The sequence below is a fragment of the Panthera leo genome, chromosome C1, assembly GCF_018350215.1.
Source record: "Panthera leo isolate Ple1 chromosome C1, P.leo_Ple1_pat1.1, whole genome shotgun sequence".
NCBI lineage: Eukaryota > Metazoa > Chordata > Mammalia > Carnivora > Felidae > Panthera > Panthera leo.
Genome location: NC_056686.1, coordinates 166817988 through 166832090, shown reverse-complemented (window position 1 = coordinate 166832090; position 14103 = coordinate 166817988). Strand labels below are relative to the sequence as shown.

The window sequence follows — 14103 nt, the reverse complement described above, 5'->3', positions numbered from 1 at the left end:
ACAGGGGCCATGGCTGCTTGGCTCCTGTGTCTCCTTTCATAGCTCCTCCCAGGACCTAGCACAGCACATCCGTGCTGCTGGACGGCGGATAGGTGCTGCTGACTGCTAACACAGTTACGTGATAATTGGAAAGCAATATAGTTTGATGGGGTGCATGGAATTGTATATGCAGACATTTTTTCCTAACTGAAGCATTTTAGTCTGTAAAACTGGTTGAACTAAAGGTTCAAATTTAAAAGCATATAGTTTGTCCATGATGCTCTCTACCATTCAATCCTTCACCTGTTTATTCATTCATGCCTCAAATATGTATTGAGTGGCTACTATTTGCCAGACGTTATTTTAGGTGCTGGGTATACACAGTTCATGCCCTCAAACAATGTGAGATATAAGGTAACAGGTTTTTCTCAAAACTGTGATTTATTAAAAATTAATAATTGAATTGTCTAATTTTGATTTAGCTGGTACAGATTTCTTGTGTTTACTTTGCTTCCTCAAGGTCATTAATGATATAATCTAAAATAATACCTGATTAAAAAAAAAACTTACCTTACCAAAAAATGTACTTGGTAGCATCCCATTTGTTCCCTGCTCATGGCAACATTTGGATCTCAAAATTGATCATAATCCTGTGTTCGTGAAAACTCTCATATTGGTCCATTCAAGGCCCATTCATCCAACTACTTACCTACCTACCTACCGTATATAAACTGATTTATAGATGTCATATGTTCCCAAATATACCAATGTTGTAAAGTTGTTGTAATTAAAGCAGCACTTACAAGTGTCTGTGGTCAGGGTTATTACTTTTTTGTTGCCAGAGGAACAGAACAGAGAGCTTGAAACAGACTTGTGCGACTTTTAGTACATGTCTGAGGGGATGTGGTAGATCACTGGGGAAAGGAAAGGCAATTGAATCAACCGAGCTAGGAACACATGTGGATTGCCAGCATTGCCTAAAGACAAAGAAATCAAGTGTCAGAAGCTAAACTTGAAAACTTTTAGAAGAAAATATGGGTGAAAAGTCTTTCTAGCCTCAAAATGGAGAAGGATTTCTTAAGATAGAGAAGTACTAATCACGAAGGAGATCACTGATAAACTTGACTACTCTAAAATTAAGAACTTCTGCTCATCAAGCCATCTTTTAAAAAAGATAGAAGACAAGCTAGAGACTGGAAGATGTAGCACACATAACTGACAAGGATCAGAACCCAAATGACGCGAAGCATTCCATAAATTAAAAATGATACGCATCCTGCTCTTCCTCTACTCGCAAACGTATCCTTGCTTCCTCTTGATTCTCCTATTCATCCAACACCAAATTAGATATTGTTTGAGTGAGTTGTTCGTTATTATCTTTATGCCATTTCCTCACACTAGAATATGGCCACCACCCGCTGGACTGTTGACACCCCAAACATTTCTGTGGGTAAAATCCATTACTCCCAAGAACCTTCTTTGAGGACTCCCACCCATCACTGCTTATTCCTTAAAAATTCAGAGTCCATTCATATTTGAATACTATATTCACATATTTATTTTTGAATTCTGATTTTTTAGATATTGTATCCACCCTGTTACACTTTAACTTTCCCCCCAATTTAAGAATTCTTGCATTCCATTCTATTTTCAAGGTTCCTCCTCTGCCTGGCTTTTCCGTCGACAGCTTAGCCTAGTGTTGTCCCTGTGATGGGGACCCCGCGAGTGGCTGACTGACTGCAACCATAAAGATTTTATTCAATTTCATCACGAGCACTTCAAAAAAGTAGAACAAAATTAAGGTGGATTTATCCAAGGAAATAAGAAAAAGACAGCAGTTTACGCAAGTAAATGCCTGACAGAGATCTTAGGCCAGTTATAGAGACATATGGAAGAGATTTAAAAATATCCATTTACAAAGAAATTGTGAAGGAGGAGGAAAGCAATGTAAACAAGCCAAATTAAGGAAAAATTACATATTGGAGCAAGACAATAAGCAGCAAGTTTCAGAAAACATTTCAATGGCAGTAAAAAGTTCAAGTAGGGTGGCAACAAATAAAAGTAAATGACTGAACCAATTAGCACTCTAAGTAAGAGATTGCTTAGAAGATAAAAACCCAGATGTGTTTGTATCTCTTACTTTAGAAAAAGTAGGCAGAGAGCTACCTTCATCAGACAACAATTTTCCTGGGACAACAGATGTAGGCAGTTAAAAGAAAAAAAAAGTTACCTGCAAGCAAATTAGATGAGGCAGAAATTCTAGATAGTCTATGTTCATGATTTGTATAAGAAAAAAAGTGATAAAGCATTGATTTAGGCATTTTTAAGATGAGACCAGGATCATAAGGTCTCAGAAGGATGACAATATAACTAGGTAGGAATTAATCCATTGACTACAGATTGTATAGGTTGAGCTATCAACAGTGACTTTAGTTTGGGCATTTAAGATGCTCCAATTTCTTTGATGACTCAAAAGTACTAGAATGAAGGAAGTTATTTGTAAATTGGAACTTCACTAAAACATTACCTTCTAGTAGTGAAATATACAAGGGGAATCCACCTGCATTTCAGCTGCTGGGTTATGTGAGCACCAAAAAATCCTCATTATAAAGCTGGTTCATGTGGAAGGTTCTTCTTTGACAGGAATCCTGAGGATAGGATTTCAGTACAGTGAGGCACCATCTTCCCCCTTGAGGTGCCCGTGGTTGACACACATTTTGGGTTGAAACCTAGACATCAACAGTTTTGGGGCAGTAATTCCATGCCTAGTGCTGCATGAAATGCTGTCAGATTAGGTCAGAGAAAGACAAATGTTTTCTGACATTCTGCATTCTGTATGCAGGCAGTGGATTAATATAGATACATCCACTCAGTCTTTAGCCAGCCATGAAATGAGGGGTGAAATGAGAAGCATGGAGGCTCTGGAAACTGATAATATGAGATCAAGTCCAGGCTCTGGACCCATGCTGGGTGACCTTGGGTAATTCACTCTTCCCGAACCTAATCTGATAAATGGGGGTAGGAGTTTGGGGTTGTGGGGGGTTATCTCCATCCCAGGGTTATTGTGAGAATAGCTTTTGAGCATGCATGTGAGAAAATGTTTGTAATCATTAATGTCCTGTAAAATGAGAAAAGTCAAAGAGGATGAGAACTGAGAAGTCTTGACCTTTAGGATCTGATAGACCACTGATTTTATTGGAAGTGGAAATTTGATTGAGGAGATGATAGATCTGATTGAGGAAAGGGTGGGAAAGTGTAAACAGCGAGCAGAGGCAGTTTTTTCTAAAAAGGTTCTTGTGTATTTTCCTCCCTGAATAGAGTAAGCTTTTAAGTCAGAGATTGTATTTTGTTTTTTAAAAGATATTTCAAGGGGAACCTGGCTGGCTCAGTCGGTTAAACATCTGACTTTGGCTCAGGTCATAAGATCTCAAGGTACCTGAGTTGTGGCCCCACACTGGGCTTGCTGTTGTCAGCACAGAGACTGCTTTGATCCTCAGTCTCTCTCTCTGTCCCTCCCCCACTCACACATGCTTTCCCTTTCTCAAAAATACATAAACATTAAAAAAAATATGTATCTCGGGGCACCTGGGTGGCTCAGTCAGTTGAGCGTCCGACTGCGGCTCTGGTCATGATCTCACGGTCCGTGAGTTCGAGCCCCGCGTCGGGCTCTGTGCTGACATCTCAGAGCTTGGAGCCTGTTTCAGATTCTGTGTCTCCCTCTCTCTCTGCTCTCTGCCCCTCCCCTGCTCATGCTGTGTCTCTCTCGGTCTCTCAAAAATAAATAAACGTTTAAAAGTTTATTATTTTTTTAATGTTGGACGCTCAACCGACTGAGCCACCCAGGTTCCCCACGTTTAAAAAATTTTTAAGAAAATATCAAGTTCCACTACAGAGCTACGTATCAGGTTATTATGTACGAATAGTCACTTAAAATTTTGGTTAAACAAGTGTTGATGATACAAGACAGAATGAAAGAAGACAGTAGCTTTAGGTGAAGCAAAATCAAGGGAGAGTTTCCATTTTGTTTTGAAAATAGTAGACCCCTAAATGTAATTGTAAGAGAGCAGACTGTGCAGGTATTATCTGAACTGGTGGAGCCATGCAAGAGGAAATAAGATCAAGAATAAAGAGGGCTGTACTGAAAGAACCATGAGAAATCGGCATCAGGTGTGCAGCTAGGTGGCATCATCTTGGAGATCCTAAAGGTAGAAAAACGCTAAGGTGTTCTTTGTGGTGAAGAAAAAAGTTGACAATGCTGAAGTCAGGTGGTGTTTACCTTCCAGGCATGCAGGAGATTGGTTTTTCCTGTTGGTTAAGAGGGCGGGTTTGGGGATTTGAGATGGTTGAATGTTGCCTAAGAAGTTAATATGAGGTAAGAAATGGATAGTTGAAAGGGACCTGGTGTAGGGATATCAGGATATCAGGAGTGATGAAAAGGAAGACTGAGTGTGAATTACAGGTTAGGAATACTGAAGAGGGAGGGCTTAGTGGCTAGATATTTAGTCATTATCATTGGAGTATACCTGGGGAAAGAAAGGTGTACTTGTGGCTTGCCAAACTTTCGTCTCGAATGGCCCGACCTGACGGTTTATTTTTTTCTTTCAATAGAAGAGGATAAGCAGGATGCCTGGTACGCAACTTAAGAATTGCTTAGAAGAGGGGTGCCTGGCTGGCTCAGTTGGCTAAGCACCCGACTCTTGGTTTCAGCTCAGGTCATGATCTCACCGTTTGTGGGTTCGAACCCCGTGTTGGGCTCTGCAGCTGGCAGGGTGGAGCCTGCTTGGGATTCTCTCTCTCTCTCCCTCTCTTTCTACCCCTCCCTCATTCATCCTGTCTCTGTGTCTCTCAAAATAAATAAATAAACTTAAAAAAAAAGAATTGCTTAGAAGAAATAAGCTTTTGAATTAGAAATGAGGAAAATTAATAGGTAAATTTGGAAGCACTATGAGGAAGAAATATTGAATAATTGAATCTGCCTAGAGATGGCAGGGTTGTCTTGAGAAGAGTAAACTCCTAGGAATAGGAAAATTCATGTGGGCCAGGGAGTATGATGACCAGTTGGGATTAAAACAAATGAAGTTTAATCTCATGATTCTTGGGATGAGGTTGAGTGGCATCCCAAGGCTAACCTAGACAGACTATGCCTCTTCCTTCCTTGTCCAAATTGTGCTGAATATTTATTTTTTCATTAAGCAAAATAAATACATAGATTACAACAAATAAACTCTAGGTTTCAAAAACTCTGCTACTTCCACAGATTGTTGAACTAGCTTTTGAATTTGCTAAAACTGAGTGTATATTACTTCATCCTGTGCCCACTGATTTTTGGAAGGCATTTATCACTTTTATTACAACAGTTACTATGTGATTATATCATGCTTATAAAGTGTCTAGTTAATGTAAAATAGAATAATTTATTTTACCATTTTTCTGTTGTTGGGCACTTAGTTTGCTACCCATTTTTCTTCTCATTCAAGCTAAAACGTAATGAATATCTTTGTACCTATTGCTTTGCTTTGATGTGTTAGTGTGTCTCCGGGATAATGTGGGCTTGCTGTGTTGAAGGGTATGTACACGAATAAGGTAACTTCCTGAGAGGTTATATCAATTTACAGTCCTATTAATAGTGCATGAGAGCATGCCCAATTGTTTAATAGTCTCATATAACAGATAAGTATGACCTTAGTATAATGAAGAAAATAAAAAGTAAACTCTGTCTTGAGGCTTTTAAATCAGGAAAACTTAACATATGTGAAAGAAATAGATGGTATATACCACAGAATACAATAATGAAGGTATATCCAAGTATATTTTATGTGACTTGTATAGTGTGCTTGAAATGTATCAATCAAAACTTTTGCAAATCAGTTTATATGGATGGGTTTTACATTTCCTTCCATCTGTGCATGCATTGATTTATTTTGCTTGTGATCACACTTTATCAGTTATTTTCTCCTTTCCTGTTTATGTTGCAACCAATCATTTTCCACGTTACTTACTACAAAGTCCTAACAAACATTAAAAATAACTACATAATATTCCTTTAACAAGATGTGTTTAACTATTCTCCTTTGATTGCTTTCAGTTTTCCTTATCATTAGTAAAGCAATGACACTTTCTTTTGGCCCATTTTTTCCCTCTACATTTAACATTGTTTCCATAAGATAAAGCCTTATATTGAAATTACTGAGTCAATAATCATTTTAAGAGTTTGGTAAAAAGAGTTTGGCATGCTGTTTTAAATAAATGTTTTTGGGGGTGCCTGCATGGCTCAGTTGGTTAAGCATCTGCCTTCAGCTCAGGTCATGATCTCATGGTTCATGGGTTTGAGCCTCAAATTGGGCTCTGTGCTGACAGCAGCCCCTCTTCTGCTTGCTCCCTCTCTCAAAAATAAACATTTTAAATGAATGTTTTTAAATTTTTAGTGAGCATGAACTTTGCATATACTTGTCCTTTGTTTATACAAGATTGTCCTTTAGCCTAATTTCTCAACCTTGGCTACTGTTGGATAATACTTTGTTGTGGGAAGTGTCCTGTGTGTTGCAGATTGATTAGTAGTATCCCAGTTCTCTACATACTAGATGCCTGCAGCACCCCTAACTTGTAATAACCAAAAATGTCTCCAGATATTGCTATTATCTGCCGGGGGATAAAATCAGACCTTCTGAAGAATCTTATTTTTAGCAAATAAATTTTCGATAATATAGTAAACTACTTGTTTAGTCATTCTGTTTTGAAAGTTTAGATGCTGTTGGGGTGCCTGGGTGGCTCAGTCAGTTAAGCATCTGATTCCGGGTCAGGTCATGATCTCATGTTCATGAGTTTGAGCCCTGTATCAGGCTTTCTGCTGTCAGTGCAGAACCCACTTTGGATCCTCTGTCCCCCTCTCTCTGTCCGCCTCCCCCACCTCACACATGCGCTTTCTCTCTCTCTTGCTCAAAAAATAAATAAACGCTAAAAAAAAGTTTAGATGTTTATATCTGAAGTAAGAAATATTCATCTGTTAAGTGTGAAATAATAGCAAGTGAGGACAGGCTAAAAAATGAAGCTTTTTGAAGTTTTTCTTTTTAATGTTTACTTATTTGTATTTTTTTTTTGAGAGAGGGTGCGAGCAAGGGAGGGGCAGAGAGAGAGGGGGTGGGGGACAGAGGATCCCAAGCAGGCTCTGGGCTGACAGCAGAGAGTCACATGCAGGGCTCGAACTCAAACCATGAGATCATGACCTGAACCAAAGTTGGACACTCAACCAACTGAGCCACCCAGGCACCCCCTTTTGAGGGTTTTTAAAAACTAACAGAGCCTATTGAGGTCAACCTGTAAGGTTTTGTGATAGTGCTAAAGCTGAACAGATAGGGAAACAGAGGGCAAGGAATTTAATTCAACTGCCCAAGTTCACTTTCCAAGTAGCTGGGACTAGAAATTCAAGTCTCTATGCCCAGGCTTTAGGTCTTTTCATAATCCAACACTATAGCTTAGGCCATTCTGCTCTCCATTATAACACAGCTGGGTCCATCTCCTTTAAAGGAACATTTTTCAGAAAACCTGCCTAAGCTACAATAATTTTAACCTCTCCAGTGGAATATGTCTCTATTAGCATGGAATTCTTCAGCTAATATTTGATGTCACTTGTACATAAGGGTTGATCCCAATAATTTGAAAATTCTTGGAGGGTAGTTAGGTCGAGGGCTCTGACCATAGAGGGCACTCACAAAACAGTACTAACTAGGGCAGCTTCAACAGCATCTTGAATTATCTTATTAGGATTATGATGTCCACTTAAACTGGCCAAGAGGTGCTAGCCCCTTATAAAAAGGAGATGAGCTTTGGCCAGCAGTAAGGAAGGAAGTAGAAAATGTGGGCCAAAACTATTCTCAAATTGGGTACATGATCAGTAAGTTATCTTTAATAAGATTGAGAGATGGGAAAAGTACTGATAAATTGGAAAATGAGGGACCTGAGAGGCTAACTGAAAATGTTAAGTTACTACAGGGAAAACAACACACAGTTAGTATTGGAGTAGAAATGGAAACAGCAACCATTGTTTGGTCTATAGTAAAACCATATCGTTTCTATGGAGTGTAGAACTCTGTGTTTTTCTCCACTGTATCCCCAGTGCCTAACGCAGACTTGTACATCAAACATATAATATTTGGTGAAGAAATGATTGGATGACTGTGTGAACCTCACTTCCTGCAAATCACTCCCTTTGCTGCAACAGAGTCAGGGTCTGGCCTTACATGAGCTGCATTCAAGCTTGCGTTGAATGCCTACAACTGATTTGGTTCAGTCCAGGCACTGCAGGTGTGGGATGAATGCTAACAAAAAACAAGAACCAGCCTTAGGCTTTAAGAGTCAGAAAATCTTATTGAAAAGATAGGGTATGAGATAGCTACCATCCTAAGGAGTTGTTTAGAGAAGTTCAAAGGTTGTCCAAAACAGAAGGATTGTGAGAGGTCTAAGTCTACAACATATTTGGAATTTGTCAAGATCTGGGGTCTTCCTCTTCGCCCTCACAACTCCTTTCCTGCAACCCTGCCTTAAGGTGACCAAGTGGAGAATGGCTTCACAAGCTACAGTAGTGGAGTGAAAAGCAGAAAATTAGCAGCAAGTGAAAAGCAGAAAATTAGGAACCATTTATTATGCGAACAGATACTAAGCTGCTCTTTGTAAGGTACTACATATTAGGTATTATAAGGGACTAAAGAACAAGTAGGATATGATTTCTACTCTCAGTGGAACTTATAGTCCCATCAGTACTTTTGATTAACCTCAAGAAGCAGCATAGAAGGAACTTTTTAAAGATGAGATGAACTTGAGTTGAAATTTTGGCTCTGTCAGTTTGTGACTTTGGGCGTATCACAAACTTACTGACTCTCACTCTCCCCATCTGTAAAATGGTATTCATTATTTCTCCCTCATAGGATTCTATAACAATCACATGAGACAAGGCACATACAGTATGAGGAATGCAGTGTTCCTTGATAAGGAATAGAGTGTTAGCTGTTGAGACACTGAACTTCTTAAAAATTATTCAACATGCAAAGTTCAACATCAGTAATTTATCTAAAAGTATGACATAGGTTAAAATGAAAAGTTTTCTTTAAAACTATAATTTTACATCAAAAGGTTCTAGTCATTTGGGAGCTTCCCCAGTTACCAGGCAGTTGTGAGTCAAGTGCGCAAGGGAGAGAACTGAAGAACTCAGCCTAAGGAATAAATCAGTGTTTGTGAAAGGAGTATTACCACATCTTTAGATTTACAAAAACCTGAAGGAAATCAAAATTGCAAATGCAGTTCAAAGAAGATTAATTTTTACATCTATCTCAGAGCAAAGAGCCAAACTCCCAAACTCACATAGGGGAGTATGTGCCATCTAATCAGGAAAGGATTTGGGGATATCGTGAAGTTGGTGGAACCTTCATTTTGGGGCCCAAGGCAGTGCTGGATTAAGTTTCAAAGGGACAGATACAGAAGAGGCATGTTATTACTGCCAATCCGAAGTTAGGGTCGAGAAGGAATACTTTTACAATATTGATCACCTGTGGACACAAAAGATATTATTGCCTGGCGGGGTGGTGGGATATATTGTATACAAAGCCCCAATTCTACTAAATCTCAAAAACATAAATTTTTATGAGGAAAGGGTGAAACCAAGCAGATCTCGGTCACACTTGGGAAAAATACTTAAATAATTAATTTTAAAATATCAGGATAAAGCAATCATAATGTGTTTAATGCAAAAAGGAAGACATATTAGTTAGCAAGGAATTTAAATGCATGACCCTTCTCTGCTAAGAGTATTCAAATAAAATAGGAAGATAAAAGGAAACAACTCAATGTCTGGTTAAAAATATAATTGGAGGCCAAGAGGCCAATTCTTTTTCACAGAATATTGGTGATTCCCATAAAAACAATCCCCCAAGACAGGTAGAGAAAGAGACTAGCCCAGCTCCTAAAGTAGGCCTGAGATTTAGCAATGAGTTTTATACCTCCTCTCCCTCCAAATGCAGATACCCCAATTAGACTTAACAGATAATACAATTACATTTAAAATGAGATGAATATAAATCACAAATTGATAACTCAGAAATAACCTTATGATTTCCACTTAAAACAAACTTCTTAACACTTTTTTATATTTATTTATTTTTTTTAGATTTAAATGTCTAGGTCCAGTGGGAAATTTCTATATAAAACCAACTCATTAGATTCAAAATCTATATCTATTCCATTATTTTTTCATCAAACATGGAAAAATATAGTGAAAATCACCTATCAACAAAACCTCAATATTTGTGTTTCAGTTCATTGTTATCATCTTGAGTAGGCAGACATCCTTAAAATAATTATTATCAGTGAATTTGAACAAATACCAATTTTTTGCTGAATCCAACTTGGGGCTTCTAAGAACAAATTTCACTACAACATGGATGGACCTAGAAGGCATTATGCTAAATGAAATAAGTCAGAGAAAGACAAATACCATATGATTTCACTCATAAGTGGAATCCAAAAAACAAATGAACAAACAAAAAAGGAGAAACAGATCCATAAGTACAGAGAACAAACTAATGGTCGCCAGAGGGGAGGGGATGGGGGGGGATTGGTAAATAGGTGAAGGGGAGTGGGTGGTACAGGCTTCCAGTTATGAAATGAATAAGTCACAGGAACAAAAAGTACAGCACAGAGAATATAGTCAATGGTGTTGTAATAGTGTTGTAGAGTGACAGACAGTAGCCACCATTATGATGAGCATAGCATAATGTATAGAGTTGTTCAATCACTATACAGTGTACCTAAAACTAATGTAACATTGTTTGTCAACTATACTTCAATAGTAAAAGAAAAAAAAAAAAACAAGAATAGGGTGAGTGGTATTTCTCACAAGTAAGGACACACAATGACATGATGAAATAGAATGAATTTAGAAAAAAGAACAAATGTCAACTAAAACACCTATCCCATTAATTTCTCATACTATGTGGAACATAGTATGTGAAACAAAAGATTTTCTGGTATTTGTAGAATTCATGCACCCTTGTAAACAAATAAAATTTAGTAGCCTATTAAAACAAGGTTTACTATCTTATCTAGTTCTAAGTTGCTCTGAAAGTCCCGGATACAATTTGTTTTGTATTTCTAAGACACTTTAGACCTTATTGCCCAATACGGAGATAAAACTCCTATTTATTTCCCAAGTAGTTGTTGACATAAATTACAATGAACATATATCAGATATTGTAGAGTTTGCAAAATATTTTCCTGTTTGCTTTGTCCTCAGGACCAATATTTTCCCATATTATAGATGAGGAAACTGAAGTTTAGAGTGAATGGAGATTATTATTCAATGCAGCTAGTGAGTAAATGCTACCTACGTCAGAGCTCAAGCCCTGCTTGTCCAACACTAGAACCAGTGCTTTCCGAATTATATCATACTGGAGCCATCTGAAAGTAGAGTTTATAAGGAAAGATTCATAGTGGAGATTATTAAAAAGCTAAACAGGAGTTACGAGATATTCTGAGGGGAAGTTTGCAGTGGCAGAAAAGCAAAACATGAGCAAGACATTCATCAGCCAATGGCACCCGCATTCCCATAGTTTCCAAAGTGTTTCGTATACCATTCTTTTGAGCATCACAGTAATCTATTGAAACAAGGCTGATATAACTGTCCTGTCTTACAGACGAAGAAACTGAGGTCTCCAGGCTTAAAAGTGACAGCTGAAATTGGAATTCAAGTTTTCTATCCTAGTCCGTTTTCTTCCACTGCAAGAATGGTTTGCAAAATATGGCCCTCAGCCCTGAGACAGGTGTTGTTCATGGCGGCAAAGCAGTCTAAAATATCTATAGGGCCTTGTTTTATAACATCTTGTGGTAGAAAACTGTTACCCACTTCTTACTGAGTAAAACTAAGTGATTTATGAAATCTTTTAAATTTGTTGATGATGTTCTTATCACCAAGTTCTTAATCCAATGGATACTGTGACTATGTGGACATAGTTTTTCTTGCTGCTGTTGTTTGTTTGTTTGTTTTTTTGTAATCTCTACACCCAATATGGGGCCTGAACTCATGACCTAAAGATCAAGAGTCACATGCTCTGCTGACTTAGCTAGCCAGGTGCCCTATATGTGGACATAGTTAAAAGGAGTTTGTCCGCCTAAGTTCATCAGTATTTCAGAACCAAAGCCCCATACACCTCATAAACACAAATTGTAGGAAAAAGCCTTAAATTAATCCCTTTCTGCTACATTCCTCCTCACTATTGAGGGACCTGTTGTGCTGCACAATCCCTCTGTGTTGCTGCTGTCCTGACAATCCTCCCAGTGCTCCTCCCCTAGGCTAATAATTCTCTGAGTTGGTTTACACCATCCTTGCCAGGAATGAGTAATAAAGGTTCCAGGAAAATGATGGTCCAAGAGTTTGAGGATAGGAGGACCCCATATGTCAGATACCACAGGCATAGGCAATGCCAAGCTATCCAATAAGCACACATTTGCAATCAGAAAATCTAGGGAAAAGCTATTGTTTCTATATATTTAAATTCTGTGTTTCTTAGTTTAATGTTTCCATGTTGAAGCATATTTAGAAGGGACACATTGCGATTGTTTCAGTGCTCTGGCCTCCAGAGACTTTGATCCCGTCTTGGCTAAGGACATGCAGGCACAGTTCTTAGTTGTGTCATAGGTAAAAAATTGAGAGTTGTCTGCCTCTATTTTATGCTTCTTTCAGCTGTTGTTAGGAAATGTAGCCCTCAAATTAATCTCCACCATAAGTCTCTGCTATAGGTGATTAAAAATAGACAGGGAGGAGAGAAGGATATGGTTGCAGTTTGCAGGACATAAAAAATGCACATGCTGCTAAATTGTGCAAGCCACAGGGAACACTTCTCACAGGTGTTCCACCAGGCAGAGGTTACCTGCTTGCAAGTGCAATCCAAGGTACCGACTTCAGGCTTTAAGGGCCCCTCTCCCTTTCTCTGCGCCTTAGATACCTGGACATACCAATACTTATCTGAGCTCAGTAGCAACCACACTGCTCCCAGTTCTGAAGTGCAGGGCACTGGGAGCTGGGTGTTTTTCTCAAGGAAGGCTTTTGCCTCTGGAATTTCCTGCCTGTCCCAGTCTGCCAGAACCCCACCTTACTGACCGTCAGGGACTCATGAAAGACTTGTTTTCAGTACAACTTTCACTGATGGGAGGAGACCTTAAGGCCATAATTTTGTGAAAGATAACTTAAGCAATTATCATAACTCGTGATATGTGGGTTATAATGATTTAATGTTGGTGCTTACTTCCTGTACATAGCAATTTCAAATAGGGTACAGATTTAAGAATAAACACACCAGCGTCTGTCCTTAGTAATGAGTAAGTGAGAATACATACCTGGATGTGAAGATAATTAGAATTCTAAATCTATAAAAGCTATCTGTCAGATTAATGCTCCTTCTCACCCTGGTAGCTCAGGTGTGCTGGTGCCTCAGTAAACCCTAAATTCCAAGGTGGTTAATAAACACAACCTGCTCCTTTAGAAAGCTCTAGGATGGTGTGCGTGGGTGTGTTTGTCAAATCTCAGACCCACCCTGGAGACCAGCATTGGCTTTGGCTGGACACTGAGATATTTACTCTGGACGATTATGCCAAGACATTAACAGCTGCGGGCTTAATTATTGATGGAGTTAGTGTCAATCATTTGAGAATATTATTTTAAAATCATTTGGTCAAAAATAATAAAAACAAAAATCTCTGCCGTGTAACACGGGTCTCTTGTCATTTATTACTCTTGAACTTCTCCACCCAAAGAAGTAATCTCAGAAAACTGCTCTTCTAAAATTATTTTTCCTTCCCCCTTAAACGTTTTCTTTCCAAGCGCTCTCCCTTTCAGAACCCAGCACCTTGGCTGTCTGCACTGTTTTCAGCAGATGCCCCACATCGGGGTTACCAATGACACGTTTTAGTTTTGAAAACTTAAATAAACACGGAAAGAAACCCAGAGGAGCAGAAGCCACCCCCCCCCCCCCCCCAAGCCTTTCCGATCCGCGGCGAGGCTGCGATGCCTTCAGCGCTGCGGGCCTTCCCGGCTCCGCCAAAAAATGCCCAGGCTGCTCAGTGTGGTCTTCAAGCCGAGAG

The 14103-nt window shown here is 38.9% G+C and overlaps 1 protein-coding gene across 1 annotated transcript in view; it reads left to right on the top strand.

Moving 5' to 3' along the window:
* Positions 1–14103, top strand: part of ZNF385B (zinc finger protein 385B) — a 448508-nt gene that overhangs the window by 30813 nt on the left and 403592 nt on the right. The gene's annotated exons all lie outside the window — the stretch shown is intronic.